The 16,633-nt window shown below is 38.9% G+C and overlaps 1 pseudogene; it reads left to right on the plus strand.

The window, feature by feature from the left end:
• The first annotated feature begins 8,403 nt into the window (after nt 1–8,403).
• LOC125554569 (protein BZR1 homolog 1 pseudogene) overlaps nt 8,404–16,633 on the plus strand; it is a 36,460-nt pseudogene continuing 28,230 nt past the window's right edge.

Consider the following 16,633-nt stretch of genomic DNA (forward strand, 5'->3'; position numbering starts at 1 on the left):
CCCCTACTGTCACTGGGAAAGGACACCGCAAGATTGAACCCAAAGCTAAGCACTTCTCCCGTTGCAAGAAATATCAATCTAGTATGCCAAACCAAACTGATAATTTGAAGATACTTGCAAAGATATCAAATCATGCATATAAGAATTCAGAGAAGAACCAAATATTGTTCATAGATAAACTTGATCATAAATCCACAATTCATCGGATCTCAGCAAACACACCGCAAAAAGTACTACATTGAATAGATCTCCAAGAACATCGAGCAGAACTTTGTATTGAGAACCAAAGAGAGAGAAGAAGCCATCTAGCTAATAACTATGGACCCGAAGGTCTATGGTAAACTACTCACACATCATCGGAGAGGCTATGGTGTTGATGTAGAAGCCCTCCGTGATCGAATACCCCTCCGGCAGATCGCCGAAAAAGGCCCTAGATGGGATCTCACGGGTACAGAAGGTTGCGGCGGTGGAAAAGTAGTTTCGTGGCTCCCCCTGATGTTTTTAGGGTATAACAATATATATAGGCGAAAGAAGAACGTCGGTGGAGCTCCGTGGGGCCCACGAGGGTGGGGGGGCACGCCCTCCTGCCTCGTGGAAGCTTCACGGAGTTCCAGACTTCTACTCCAAGTCTCCTGGTTTGCGTTTGTTCCAAGAAAGATCCTCGCGAAGGTTTCATTCCGTTTGGATTCCGTTTGATATTCCTTTTCTGCAAAACACTAAAATAGGCAAAAAAACAGAAACTAGCACTAGGCCTCCGGTTAATAGGTTAGTCCCAAAAATAATATAAAAGTGCATATTAAAGCCCATTAAACATCCAAAACAGATAATATAATAGCATCGAACAATCAAAAACTATAGATATGCTGGAGACGTATCAAGCATCCCCAAGCTTAATTCCTGCTCGTCCTCGAGTAGGTAAATGATAAAAACAGAATTTTTGATGTGTAATGCTACCTAACATAATTTTCGATGTAATTTCCTTTATTGTGGCATGAATGTTCACATCCGAAAGATTCAAGACAAAAGTTTAGTATTGACACAAAAATAATAATACTTCAAGCATACTAACCAAGCAATTATGTCTTCTCAAAATAACATAGCCAAAGAAAGCTCATCCCTACAAAATCATATAGTTTGGCCATGCTTCATCTCCGTCACACAAAATGCTCCCATCATGCACAACCCCGATGACAAGCCAAGCAATTGTTTCATACTTAGCCCTTTCAAACTTTTTCAAGTTTTCGCAATATATGAGCGCGAGCCATGGACATATCACTATGGGTGGAATAGAATGGTGGTTGTGGAGAAGACAAAAAGTAGGAAGATAGTCTCACATCAACTAGGCGTAATGGGCTATGGAGATGCCCATCAATAGATATCAATGTGAGTGAGTAGGGATTACCATGCAACGGATGCACTAGAGCTATAAGTGTATTGAAGCTCAACAAAAGAAACTAAGTGGGTGTACATCCAACTTGCTTGATCATGAAGACCTAAGGCAATTTGAGGAAGCCCATCATTGGAATATACATGCCAAGTTCTATAATGAAAAATTCCCACTAGTATATGAAAGTGACAACATAAGAGACTCTCTATCATGAAGATCATGGTGCTAATTTGAAGCACAAGTGTGGAAAAAGGATGGTAACATTGCCCCTTCTCTCTTTTTCTCTTTTTCTCATATATATATATACATATATGAAAATGGTTATGTACTCCTGGGAGATGAATGTTTTATACCTTTTTATTATTTTTAATATACTTCATTAGTAATTATTAGATACCCCAAAATGAGTTTCATGAAAAAATTCATGTGAGTCTATGTATTTTTAAATATTTACGTATATACTGATGTGTTTGTACGTGAAAAAGTATATTACAAAAAGTACGTCGCAGATAATATTTTTTCAACTAAACTCATATTGGGGTATCTTATAATATTTAATGAAGTATATTGAGAATAATAAAGAGGTATAATTAATGCATATATGAGGTATATTGAGGATGGGATTACATACTCCCAAGAGTACAGAAGAGGAGTCCTATACACACACACACACACACACACACATCTGGGCTATTCTGTTACGTGGAACAGAATATTATTCTGTTACCCTTTTTGAACAGACGGTTTCAGGTGGTTGTACTGATGTTTTTGAAGCGGTTGAACTGATGCTTTCAGTTGTGTTTAACAGATCGTCTTCTTTAGTTCAAAAACTTTTTGTAATTTTTTTGTTGAAATGTGGCGTGTAATATATCGTTGGAAAGCTCTTGACAACCATATTTCAAGTATATTGAACGTTTTTGCAAAATCATTATGGTTTAAGAGCAGTTTTGAAAAACCATTTTTTTCAAAACCGAAAACATGAATCGTATTTTGGACTCAATTTTCAAACGGTTTGTCGGAATTGAGCAAATAAGATGGCGTTAGAAAGCTAGTGAAAATCCGCATCTTCCATATATGTATTGTTTTTTTCTAATTCTATATGATTTAAAAGTAATTTGAAAAAGGTAAAATTCTGGGCGAAACGTATTTTCGTGATTTTTTGCAAACGGTTTGTCGGATTGACGCAAATGATACGGTGTTGGAAAGTTATGTAAAATGCACAACTTTTTCGTATAGAAATGTTTTTTCTAATTCCTTACGATTTAAAAACGAATTCGAATACGGTCAAATTTGATTTTGAACGCAATTTTTTTAAAAAGTTTGTCGAAATATGGCAAATAATATACCGTTGGATAGCTATCGAAAATGCGAAACTTAGTCATGTTGAACGTTTTCTCTACTTCGCAACCTTTTAAGAGTAATTTTGAATACGGCATGACAGATCCTGCTGTTTTCTCGTGTGAAAAACCGAGTAGTTGTACTGATATATATGTATGTTTGTACTGAGCTATTTTTTGTAGAGTAATTTTGAATGGTTCCAAAAAAGGGTACTTGTACTGATGCTTGCATGGTTTTGTACTAAGCGTATTTTCACTAACTAGACTTTGCTCTGTTTTTTTGGTAATATTTTTCTCGTAAGTTTTCAGCGGTTTACTGTATCGTCGCCCCTGTACTTGTATAGTTTCTATCATCGAACTGAATGATATTTTATTCAAAAATAAAATGTGTTTGTTTTGTTTCCTTTTTTAATTCAACATTTTTTTGACAATGTTGTTCTGAACTTCTCTCATTTTACGACTTGTACTGAGGTACTTACTAAGCAGGATTTTCATGGGGTTTCTTTTTTTGCTTGAACTTTACAATTTGAATTTCTGCCATTTCTTTTGTTCCGAACGGACCACCGTTTTTAACTCGTACTGAGGTACTTACTGCGCCCGAACTGGGGTGGCTGTCGCGTGTCTCGGCGTGTTTTGAACTCGCTGATATTTTTTCATCAATTTACTGCCCATTTTTTCGTCACACTTGAGAGCGTGATTAATAGGTTTACTTACTGGCCAGTAACACATGAACTCCTCAGGCAATAATACATGAACCACTAGGAACATAAATTTTCATCGAGCACTTGAAAACATAAAACATTACATAAAAAGAAGCACCGAACAGTGAATGTAAAAATAACTCCCACATCCATCATATACTGGGAGCTTCCACTTGAATAGGAAAATTTCTTTATCCCTCATCAATTAAAACACGAAACCTGAAGAAAAGAAGTATTGGTTTCTCATTGACATAATAACAAATAGGAGCACAAAATCATAGCTTTTCATCAATGTCAGCATGATGCATTGTTGCATTTTGTTGTTGTTGTTGTTGTTGTCTTCCTTGACTATTGAAAGTGCTCTTCTTGGTCATTTATTGTGATGGCTAATAACGCCTGAAAGTGCTCTTCCAGGTCTCACTCTCCCGAAATCCGTAAAACATTAAAAATCAACAGATTTACACAACGAATATAGAAATGCACAAATGAATATCCTCCTCAAGATCAGTGATGAAGGATGCAATAAATATCATCAACCAAATGCCAAAGCGTATTATAAATGAGATACATGCTTCTCAAGCCTTAACGAAGGCAAAAAAATTGATTTTTCAATGCATTATAGGCAAGAACGGATCCAAGTCAGTACTGATGCGATTTATTCCATCGAACCACTACGAAAGTTTCTCTATACTGTTACGTTTTTAACACACAAGTATCGAACTGTTTGCTGCCTTTCCATTATGAATTGATGGTGTAATACATGTTGAACTGTTATTCAAGAGTGAAATTCAGAAATACATATATATTGGCATACTCCAAATAAGTGCATTTTCAGGAACAAAACTTTCTGAATATTCTATATGAAAGAACTTGAACAATCAGTCCAAAATATAATTCAAGTTGAACGATCATTTTCCTTACCGAGTGTTAAGGAAAATGAAATTCTTTGTCCAATGACAACGTAAGAGTCATGACCAGTAATCGCAAACAACACTAGCTTGACCACCCGTCATGTGTGCGCGGAAAGGGGAGGAGATACTCTGATGCATACAAAAGATGAACTGAATCACCATCTCTGTACTGAACTTATGTATCTATACAATGCAATCCTATTATTATATCTTGTCAAAAATCTCAAATTAAAATTTGAACTTATCGAACATGCACATGGAATGGACAACAATTCACATAAATACTGTGTTACTTCCCTAGATGCTTCTACAATCATGGGAAATACAAGTCTACCCATACTAGTATCCCAACCAAAATTGAAACTTGCATTCACAGGTTGTTGTGGAGTTTTCAACTTGTAACAACTAAAACACTTTAGCCGTAGTGTAACATCAAACCTTAAGAAAAAATGCCAGTTCTCATTGGGCATATGAACAATCAATCACCTTCTCTGCATCAATGGAAAATCATAGTTCAGTACAAGAAATCAAATTAGCAATCAATTTTTGTAGGTGAGAGATAAGAGAGAGGAGATACGAACGGGGAGTTCAACCCCACTGCTACATCCTCCTCGGTAGAGGCACACAGCGAGGATGCCACTTCGTTGCTATGCTTACAGGCAAACTGATTGTTGAAGTGCAGCAACAAGTTATTTGCCACATGATGAAGCAAACAACAGCAGCGGAGGGTGCCCAAATGGACAAAGAACTTGCTTTGGTTTTATTTTGAACTTCCCTGGAAGTAATACTTGTACTCTAGTCCCAGTACAAGTATCATGCCTATAATTTGTAAACAAAAAAAAGATGCAGAATTTACAAATGAAAATATTAAAATAAAAGTTGAAACAACAGAGAAACTATTAAGCAAATAGCATGAGTGATCTTCTAGTTGAAGCACTATATTTTACTGATATTTTTTTGTCAGTGAACTTTTGTAATTTAGGTACTAGAACTCACTGATGTTATTTACTCTTCGTTTTTTGAAGGCATTTTTCAGTACATGTTGAACTCTTTTTTAAACACACCCACAGTTGAAATGGATTAGTACATGCGGAAAATATCAGTTTTTCATAAGAAAAACTTGCACTGAATTAGTTAAACTCTGAATATGTTCAGAGAACATTAGAGTCTCATGCTACTCTAGGCCACACACCGAACCAAGCTTTTCAGCATGATGCATCTTCTCCTATGGAATGTATATACGGAAACAAAACAATTTCTTATAACACTTGCTAGCCCATTCGCTTCAAGCTTTAGAAGAAAAACTTTTTTTTGGAGGGGGGGGGGGGGTGGGGGAGAACAGAAGATGGATTTCTAAACTACATTTCTCTGCACTGAATTCCTATGGGATGTTGAACTTTCTAACCTGCAGTTGCCCAGAAGCCATCCCAAGTTTTGCTTGGACTGATGTCCGCGTTCCACTTGGATGGCTGCCAGTCACCATGGTGGACGAGCTCGTGGCCAAGTGCGGCCAAGGCGACCACCAGGAACTGTAGGTGCTTGTGCAGCAACACATTTTGCCCGGCTTCTCGACTCCCCGCCCAATTTTCCTGAGAAGCAAGATAGACAAGAGAGAAATTCTTCTCTCTTACAGCTGAAAAATTAAACGCATAAAAAATCACATTTTTTATGCTCTCAACCTCCTGCATATATATTTAAACTGATGATTTTCTCTCACTGAACATTACTGCCTCACAAGTCTGAACTATGCGAACTTTATTTTGGCCAAACTATTACAAATTTTGTATACAGCGAACTACCATACAATATAAAATTGATTTTTTTAATACGCACATTGCACTGATTCAGCTTTCCTTTATGAACTGATGATAAAATATATACTGGGCTGCTACACCAGCAGCAAATTCATGAATACATGACATTTTTTGGATAGCAATCTAACAAGTGTTATAGCAAAGCAGGGAACAAGTACACGTTTCGAACTGCTCATGAACACGCATCAAGAAAAAAGTACAAACCAGTTCTGGTTCACTAAAACATGAGTTAATTTTCAATATAGATTCACTAAAACGGCTTCTGATTTTTTTTAACATCTAGCTTCTTACTTTTTTACAATTTGAACTCACTTCTTTTTTCTGTATTTTAGCAACGCAAAAATGAAGCAGTAAACAAGAGATGGGACGGGGTGAGTACCTGTCGGTGCCGACAGAGAAGCGCAGTAGTCTTGCCAGCGAACATGGTGCTAACGATGATGTGAATCACGCCAAGTTGGAATGTACTGCAGACATTAAAACAGAATAAACAGAGAACATGTTGACCAAATCAGGACACCCTTAAGAACCTTCGGCCTAGTTAGATAGATATCACAATGCAATAGTGGTATACAAATAGTGAACATTTCAGTTAGCAACGTGAGTGCACCATCAGGGTTCAGTGACCGCACCCCCTCTCTTTAACTTACTTTTGTTTCTGAACCACATTCTGGTAGGTGTTTCTCAACAATGCAAGATCATTATTCACTTGCAGTTGACAAATTAACCAATGGTTGACTATAATGAAGTGCATATATAGTTAAAAGAATTAAAACGTTGATCAACTTATACTAGATTCTTTTTAAGAAACTAACATGTACTGTTTTGGTTAGTCTAGGATGGATTGTTAGAATTTCTGAAGGCACTTAATTACCTTCAAGACTGCAAGAGTGAAGGATGCCTTTTTTCATATTTTATTTATTTATGCTACTCATTCACATAATTTTACAAATGGACAACACTTGCTGTACAAAGTACTAAAAAGATTCATGTAGAAACAATACTACAATATTTGTGAACAAAAGGTCGTACATAAGTTGTACTGATCCACGGAAAGATTTGCTACTTGCAAGAAAATAAATATGAAATCTATCTTGGAGATTCGACATATGTTCCATTGATTACATTCAATCATGTATGTACTGAAGAAACAAAATGCAACTCCAGCATTTAGTAGTTCATGGTTGAATAGTTGAACTTCACAGAATGACAATTTTTGAACTTAGCCAAGGAATAACTTTTCTCAAATTCATGTTTGAAATTGTAGAAGCAACAACACACTTTGCCCCCCCCCCCTCACCGACTCCCATCCCAATCTTCCTCAAAAGAAGGATAGATAGAGAGAAATTGTTCTCTTTTTCAGCTGAAAAATTAAACAGAACAAAAATATCAGTTATTTTGGCTCACAGCCTCCTTTATATATTTTTTGAACTCATGTTTTTTCTCATTTGAACTGATGTATCTTTTGTAGCTGAAACATTGCAAAATATGTAGTTGCCCTTTTTTCTGTAATTGAAGGGAAAAAACACATAAGAAAATACAACCATGCTTCTTAACCTCCTTTAGTTCTTTTTTAGGAAGGAATTCAATTCAACAAAACATATGCAAACATCTTGGCTTCGAACTTCTGTATTTTTTTTTCTTTGAGCTTACTTCTCTCGAGATTTTGAGCTGATTTGTGTTACAAGCACAGGAACAACTCTGAATGAGCTGATGTTAGTACATGTAAAAAAGATGACCATGTTCATGTATATTAACCGGAGAAGTTAATAAAGGAACTTCATCTTCACCATACTGACTAGACCAATATTGAAAATCTGAAGTACGAGAGGAGGCCAGCTTAAGGAATTTAGTAATTTATAGTAATTGAACTGCTGGTCCTTTTTGTGCGCACTGAAGAACTACTACAGAAATATACCAGAGAAAATGGAGATGAGTGGCGGTGCCAGTGTAGCATGGCGTCCTCGCCGGAGAAGCAGCACACCAGTACCCCAACACGCGAGCACCCGCCACCACGCTTCTGCCGCCGATGGCCAGCCGAGCACCCAGGGCGAGGAGGGCGGCCCAAAGCCCTCGCTTGCGGACGGAGGGGCTGGGGGACGGTGGTGCGGCCATGGGACCTCGCAGGGAAGGCGGCCGGATCTCGGGGAGAAAGGCGGCCGGAGGACGGGGAGGGAGGCGGCCGGAGCGAGGGGAGGGAGCCGGCCGGAGCACGGGGGAGGGAGGCGGCCGGTGCGTGGGGGAGGGAGGCGACCGATGGGCGGGGAGGGTGGCGGCCGCTGCGCGGGGGAGGGCGGCGGCCGGTGCGCGGGGGAGGGCGGCGTCCGGTGCACGGGGGAGGGCGGCGGCCGGTGCGCGGGGGTGGGCGGTGCCGGCGTGGGAGGGAGACGACGAGGTTTTTTTGGTGGGATCGGGTCGAACCTGGTGTGTTTTGTTTTGGGTTTCGGGGTGGGCTTGTTTCTTTTTGTCGTACCGATTCGGATCCTATAAGGGGAACGGGGTTCCTATATATATAGTGTTACTATTCATCACCCAGGGTGCAGAATAAGTTATTCTTCACCCGAGGTAATCTTACGATCATTTCATAATTAAATTACGTTTCAAATTCAAATAGTTACATTCTTATTGATTCAATACGTAAAATTTGACATAAGAAAATAAAAATATAGGTCATAAGACAAGAAAATTTGCAGTTTATGTGTATTTTAGACTATATTTTTACGTTTGTAATTTTACATAACATAAAATATTTTTTACGGCGATTATATATTTTTGTTACGGTCCCTTTTTACGTCGGAAATAAGACAAAACTTACGAAACGTAAAATTATGGTGCATTGATGGTAAAATAGAGGGGGGGTGAAGAATAACTATTCCTCACCTAGGGTGACGAATAGCGCGACCCTATATATTCTTTTTTATCGCCTCTTTTTTTCGTCCGGAGTCTCATCCTGACTTGTGGGGGAATCATAGTCTCCATCATCCTTTCCTCACATGGGACAATGCTCTAATAATGAAGATCATCACACTTTTATTTACTTACAACTCAATACTTAGAACAGAATATGACTCTATGTGAATGCCTCCGGCGCTGTACCGGGATGTGCAATGAATCAAGAGTGACATGTATAAAAATTTTATGAATGGTGGCCATGCCACAAATATGATGTCAACTACATGATCATGCAAAGCAATCTGACTATGATGAGCATGTCATAATAAAAGGAACAGTGGAAAGTTGCATGGCAATATATCTCGGAATGGCTATGTAAATGCCATAATAGGTAGGTATGGTGGCTGTTTTTATGAAGGTAAATGATGGGTTTATGGTACCGGCGAAAGTTGCGCGGTACAAGAGAGGCTATCAATGGTGGAAGGGTGAGAGTGCGTACAATCCATGGACTCAACATTAGTTATAAAAAACTCACATACTTGTTGCAAAAATCTACAAGTCATCAAAACCAAACACTACGCGCATGCTCCTAGAGGGATAGATTGGTAGGAAAAGACCATTGCTCGTCCTCGACCACCACTCATAGGGAAGGCACTCAAAGAACACCTCGTGCTTCAAATTTGTCACACAACGGTTACCATGCGTGCATGCTATGGGACTTGCCAACCTGAACACAAGTATTTCTCAATTTCACAGTTACTCAACTAGCACAACTCTTATATCACCATCTTTATATCTCAGAACAATTATCAAGTATCAAACTTCTCATAGTTTTTAATGCACTCTATATAAAAGTTTTTATTATACCCATCTTGAATGCCTATCATATTAGTACTAATTTTATAACCAAAGCAAGTTACCATGCTGTTCTAAAATACTCTCAAAATAATATAAGTGAAGCATGAGAGATCAATAATTTCTATAAAATAAACCACCACCGTGCTCTAAAAGATATAAGTGAAGCACTGATACGTCTCCAACGTATCTTTAATTTTTGATTGCTCCATGCTATATTATCTACTGTTTTGGACATTATTGGGCTTTATTATCCACTTTTATATTATTTTTGGGACTAACCTATTATCCGGAGGCCCAGCCCAGAATTGCTGTTTTTTGGCCTATTTTAGGGTTTTGAAGAAAAGGAATATCAAACGGAGTCCAAACGGAATGAAACCTTCGGGAACGTGATTTTCTCACCGAACATGATCCAGGAGACTTGGACCCTATGTCAAGAAATAAAGGAGGAGGCCACGAGGTAGGGGGCGCGCCTACTCCCCCCCCAAGCACGCTCTCCACCCTCGTGGGCCCCCTGTTGCTCCACCGACGTACTCCTTCCTCCTATATATACCTACGTACCCCTAAACGATCAGGTACAGAGCCAAAACCCTAATCCCACTGCCGTAACTTCCTGTATCCACGAGATCCCATCTTGGGGCCTGTTTCGGAGCTCCGCCGAAGGGGACATCCATCACGGAGGGCTTCTACATCAACACCATAGCCTCTGCGATGAAGTTTGAGTAGTTTACCTCAGACCTTCGGGTCCATAGTTATTAGCTAGATGGCTTCTTCTCTCTTTTTGGATCGCAATACAATGTTCTCCCCCTCTCTTGTGGAGATCTATTCGATGTAATATTCTTTTTGTGGTGTGTTTGTTGAGATCGATGAATTGTGGGTTTATGATCAAGATTATCTATGAACAATATTTGAATCTTCTCTGAATTCTTTTATGTATGATTGGTTATCTTTGCTAGTCTCTTCGAATTATCAGTTTGGTTTTGCCTACTAGATTGATCTTTCTTGCAATGGGAGAAGTGCTTAGCTTTGGGTTCAATCTTGCGGTGTCCTTTCCCAATGACAGTAGGGCAGCAAGGCACGTATTGTATTATTGCCATCGAGGATAACAAGATGGTTTTTTTTATCATACTGCATGAATTTATCCCTCTACATCATGTCATCTTGCTTAAGGCGTTACTCTGTTTTCATGAACTTAATACTCTAGATGCATGCTCGATAGCGGTCGATGAGTGGAGTAATAGTAGTAGATGCAGGCAGGAGTCGGTCTACTTGTCTCGGACGTGATGCCTATATACATGATCACACCCAGATATTCTCATAACTATGCTCAATTCTGTCAGTTGCTCAGTAGTAATTCGTTCACCCACCGTAAAATACTTATGCTCTTGAGAGAAGCCACTAGTGAAACCTATGGCCCCCGGGTCTATCTTCATCATATTAATCTTCCAATACTTAGTTATTTCCTTTGCTTTTTTACTTTGCTTTTATTTTACTTTGCATCTTTATCACAAAAATACCAAAAATATTATCTTATCATATCTATCAGATCTCACTCTCGTAAGTGACCATGAAGGGATTGACAACCCCTTATCATGTTGGTTGCGAGGAGTTATTTGTTTCGTGCATGTACTAGGGACGCGCGCGCAACCTCCTACTGGATTGATACCTTGGTTCTCAAAAACTAAGGTAAATACTTACGCTACTTTGCCGCATCATCCTTTCCTCTTAGGGGAAATCCAACGCAGTGCTCAAGAGGTAGCAAGAATAATTTCTGGCCCCGTTGCCGAGGAGGTTCGTGCAAGTCAAGATTTGACTCCCGACAACGAGCCATTTCTGGCGCCGTTGACGGGGAGTCTACGCAAAATTCAACATACCAAGTACCCATCACAACCCTTATCTCCCGCATTACATTATTTTCCATTTGCCTCTCGTTTTCCTCCCCCCCACTTCACCATTGCTGTTTTATTCGCCCTCTCTCTCTATCCTCCCTCTCTTTCTCTATTTGCCTCTTTTTGCCCGTTTGCTTTTTGTTTGCTTGTGTGTTGGATTGCTTGATTGTCACGATGGCTCAAGATAACACTAAATTGTGTGACTTTACCAATACCAACAACAATGATTTTATTAGCACTCCGATTGCTCCTCTTACCGATGCTGAATCTTGTGAAATTAATGTTGTTTTGCTGAATCTTGTCATGAAAGATCCGTTTTGCGGCCTTCCTAGTGAAGATGTCGCTACACATCTAAATAGCTTCATTGATTTGTGTGATATGCAAAAGAAGAAAGATGTGGACAATGATATTGTTAAGTTGAAGCTATTTCCTTTTTCGCTTAGAGATCATGCTAAAGCTTGGTTTTCGTCTTTGCCCAAAAATAGTATTGATTCTTGGAACAAGTGCAAAGATGCTTTTATCTCTATGTATTTTCCTCCCGCTAAGATCATCTCCCTCAGAAACGATATTATGAATTTTAAGCAACTTGATCATGAACATGTTGCACAAGCTTGGGACAGGATGAAATTAATGATACGTAATTGCCCTACTCATGGTTTGAATTTCTAGATGATTATACAAAATTTTTATGCCGGATTGAATTTTGTTTCTAGAAATCTTTTACATTCGGCCGCGGGAGGCACTTTTATGGAAATCACTTTAGGATAAGCTACTAAACTCCTAGATAATATTATGGTTAATTATTCTCAATGGAATACTGAAAGATCTTCTAATAAAAAGGTGCATGCGATAGAAGAAATTAATGTTTTGAGTGGAAAGATGGATGAACTTATGAAATTATTTGCTAGTAAGAGTGTTTCTTCTGATCCTAATGATATGCCCTTGTCTACTTTGATTGAGAATAATAATGAATCTATGGATGTGAATTTTGTTGGTAGGAATAATTTTGGTAACAACGCGCATAGAGGGAATTTTAATCCTAGGCCTTATCCTAGTAATCCCTCTAATAATTATGGTAATTCCTACAACAATTCTTATGGAAATTATAATAAGATTTCCTCTGATTTTGAATCTAATATTAAAGAATTTATTACTTCGCAAAAGAATTTCAATGCTTTGATTGAAGAAAAATTGCTTAAGATTGATGATTTGGCTAGGAACGTGGATAGAATTTCTCTTGATGTTGATTCTTTGAAATTTAGATCTATTCCACCTAAGCATGATATCAATGAGTCTCTCAAAGCCATGAGAATTTCCATTGATGAGTGCAAAGAAAGAACCGCTAGGATGCGTGCTAAGAAAGATGCCTGTATAAGAGCGTGTTCTTCTAGTTCCTATGAAAATAAAGATGAATATCTAAAAGTTATTGATGTATCCCCTATTAAATCTTTGTTTTGCAATATGAATCTTAATAATGATGGGATTGATCATGATTCACCTTTACCTAGAAGGCGTTCCAAAAATTCAGAGTTTTTAGATCTCGATGCTAAATTTGATGAAAGTGGGATTAAAGAAATTAAAACCCTAGATGTTGCTAAACCCACTATTTTGGATTTCAAGGAATTTAATTATGAAAATTCCTCTTCGATTGATTGTATTTCCTTGTTGCAATCCGTGCTAAATTCTCCTCATGCTTATAGTCAAAATAAAGCGTTTACTAAACATATCGTTGATGCCTTGATGCAATCTTACGAAGAAAAACTTGAGTTGGAAGTTTCTATCCCTAGAAAACTTTATGATGAGTGGGATACAACTATTAAAATTAACATTAAAGATCATGAGTTCTATGCTTTATGTGATTTGGGTGCTAGTGTTTCCACGGTCCCAAAGACTTTGTGCGATTTGTTAGGTTTCCGTGATTTTAATGATTGCTCTCTAAACTTGCACCTTGCAGATTACACTATTAAGAAACCCTATGGGAAGAATTAATAATGTTCTTATTATCGCAAATAGGAATTATGTGCCCGTAGATTTTATTGTTCTTGACATAGATTGCAATCCTTCATGTCCTATTATTCTTGGTAGACCTTTCCTTAGAACGGTTGGTGCGATTATTGATATGAAGGAAGGAAATATTAGATTCCAATTTCCGTTAAGGAAAGGCATGGAACACTTTCCTAGAAAGAAAATTAAATTACCTTATGAATCTATTATGAGAGCCACTTATGGATGGCCTACCAAAGATGGCAATACCTAGATCTATCCTTGCTTTTTATGCCTAGCTAAGGGCGTTAAACGATAGCGCTTGGTGGGAGGCAACCCAGTTTTATTTTTATTCCTGGGTTTTTTCTCATGTTTATTAATAAATAATTTACCTAGCCTCTGTTTTGGTTGTGTTTTTTTGTGTTTAATTAGTGTTTGTGCCAAGTAGAACCGTTGGGAAGACTTGGGGAAAGTCTTGATATCTTGCTATAAAAAACAGAAACTTTAGCGCTCACGAGAACTGCTGCCATTTTTATTTGGAAATTTCTATTTAGTTAATTATTTTTTAAATTATTAATAGATAAATTCCGCACGTCCATCAATTTATTTTAAATTTTTTGGGTTCCAGATCTTGCGCTAGCTACAGATTACTACAGACTGTTCTGTTTTACGTGTGTTGTTTGCTTATTTTGATGAATCTATGGCTAGTAAAATAGTTTATAAACCATATAGAAGTTGAAATACAGTAGGTTTAACACCAATATAAATAAATAATGATTTAATTACAGTACCTTGAAGTGGTCTTTTGTTTTCTTTCGCTAACGGAGCTCACGAGATTTTCTACTTTGAGTTTTGTGTTGTGAAGATTTCAAGTTTTGGGTAAAGATTTGATGGATTATGGAACAAGGAGTGGCAAGAGCATAAGCTTGGGGATGCCCATGGCACCCCCAAGATAATCTAAGGACACATAAAAGCCAAATCTTGGGGATGCCCTGGAAGGCATCCCCTCTTTCGTCTACTTCTATCGGTAACTTTACTTGGAGCTATATTTTTATTCACCACATGATATGTGTTTTGCTTGGAGCGTCTTGTATGATTTGAGTATTTGCTTTTTAGTTTACCACAATCATCTTTGCTGTACACATCTTTTGAGAGAGCCATACATGATTTGGAATTTGTTAGAATACTCTATGTGCTTCGCTTATATCATTTGAGTTATATAGTTTTGCTCTAGTACTTCACTTATATCTTTTAGAGCACGGTGGTGGATTTGTTTTATAGAAACTATTGATCTCTCATGATTCACTTAGATTATTTTGAGAGTCTTAAATAGCATGGTAATTTTCTATAATCCTAATATGCTAGGTATTCAAGATTAGTAAAAATCTTCCTATGAGTGTTTTGAATACTAAGAGAAGTTTGGTGCTTGATGATTGTTTTGAGATATGGAGGTAATAATATCAAATTCGTGCTAGTTGAGTAGTTGTGAATTTGAGAAATGCTTTTCTTGAAGTTTGGAAGTCCCGTAGCATGCACGTATGGTAAACGTTATGTAACAAATTTGAAACATGAGGTGTTCATTGATTGTCCTCCTTATGAGTGGCGGTCGGGGACGAGCGATGGTCTTTTCCTGCCAATCTATCCCCCTAGGACCATGCGCGTAATGCTTGGTTTTTGATGACTTGTAGATTTTTGCAATAAGTATGTGAGTTCTTTATGACTAATGTTGAGTCCATGGATTATACGCACTCTCACCCTTCCATCATTGCTAGCCTCTTCGGTACGGTGCATTGCCCTTTCTCACATTGAGAGTTGGTGCGAACTTCGCCGGTGCATCCAAACCCCGTGATATGATACGGTCTTTCACACATAAACCTCCTATTATCTTCCTCAAAACAGCCACCATACCTACCTATTATGGCATTTACATAGCCATTCCGAGATATATTGCTAAGGGAGTCCTGGATTAGGGGGTCTCCGGACAGCCGGACTAGATCCTTTGGCCGGACTGTTGGACTATGAAGATACAAGATTGGAGACTTCGTCTCGTGTCCGGATGGGACTCTACTTGGCGTGGAAGGCAAGCTAGGAAATACGGATATGGATATCTCCTCCTTTGTAACCGACCTTGTGTAACCCTAGCCCCCTCCGGTGTCTATATAAACCGGAGGGTTTTAGTCTGTAGGACAACATACAATCATACCATAGGCTAGCTTCTAGGGTTTAGCCTCTCCGATCTCGTGGTAGATCAACTCTTGTACTACTCATATTATCAAGAATAATCAAGCAGGACGTAGGGTTTTACCTCCATCAAGAGGGCCCGAACCTGGGTAAAACATCGTGTCCCCAGCCTCCTGTTACCATCCGCCTTAGACACACAGTTTGGGACCCCCTATCCGAGATCCGCCGGTTTTGACACCGACATTGGTGCTTTCATTGAGAGTTCCTCTGTGCTGTAACCATAAGGAAGAATGCCTTGTCTCGTTGTTAAGAACAACATCACCGCCGGGGGAGCCCTGGCTGTCGGCCAAACTCTCTGGCTAGGCAGTTTCATCATGACCGCCCGTTCGGCTGCTGCCCCGACGATGACTTCTCGGGTCATCGAAAACAACCTCCACATCGGCTCGGAATTCGCCGAGGAGATGGGTCCAATGGAGCTCTCTTCCCTAAACGAGCTCTTGGATCGCATTGCCACCTTGGGAGTCGCTACGGACAATGATCGGATTGGGCTTAAACCCGATCAAAGGGAGATTAACTCTCCACCGGTCACCCACCATGTTGCGGTGGTGGAGGAACAATACGACGATTCCTCTTCTATCTTGAGGACTAACTATGTCCGGATTCTTGAGCTCTCCGAGCCGGATACC

This window comes from Triticum urartu, chromosome 4A (genome assembly GCF_056163025.1).
Source record: "Triticum urartu cultivar PI428250 chromosome 4A, HENAU_Tu73, whole genome shotgun sequence".
NCBI classification, from domain to species: domain Eukaryota; kingdom Viridiplantae; phylum Streptophyta; class Magnoliopsida; order Poales; family Poaceae; genus Triticum; species Triticum urartu.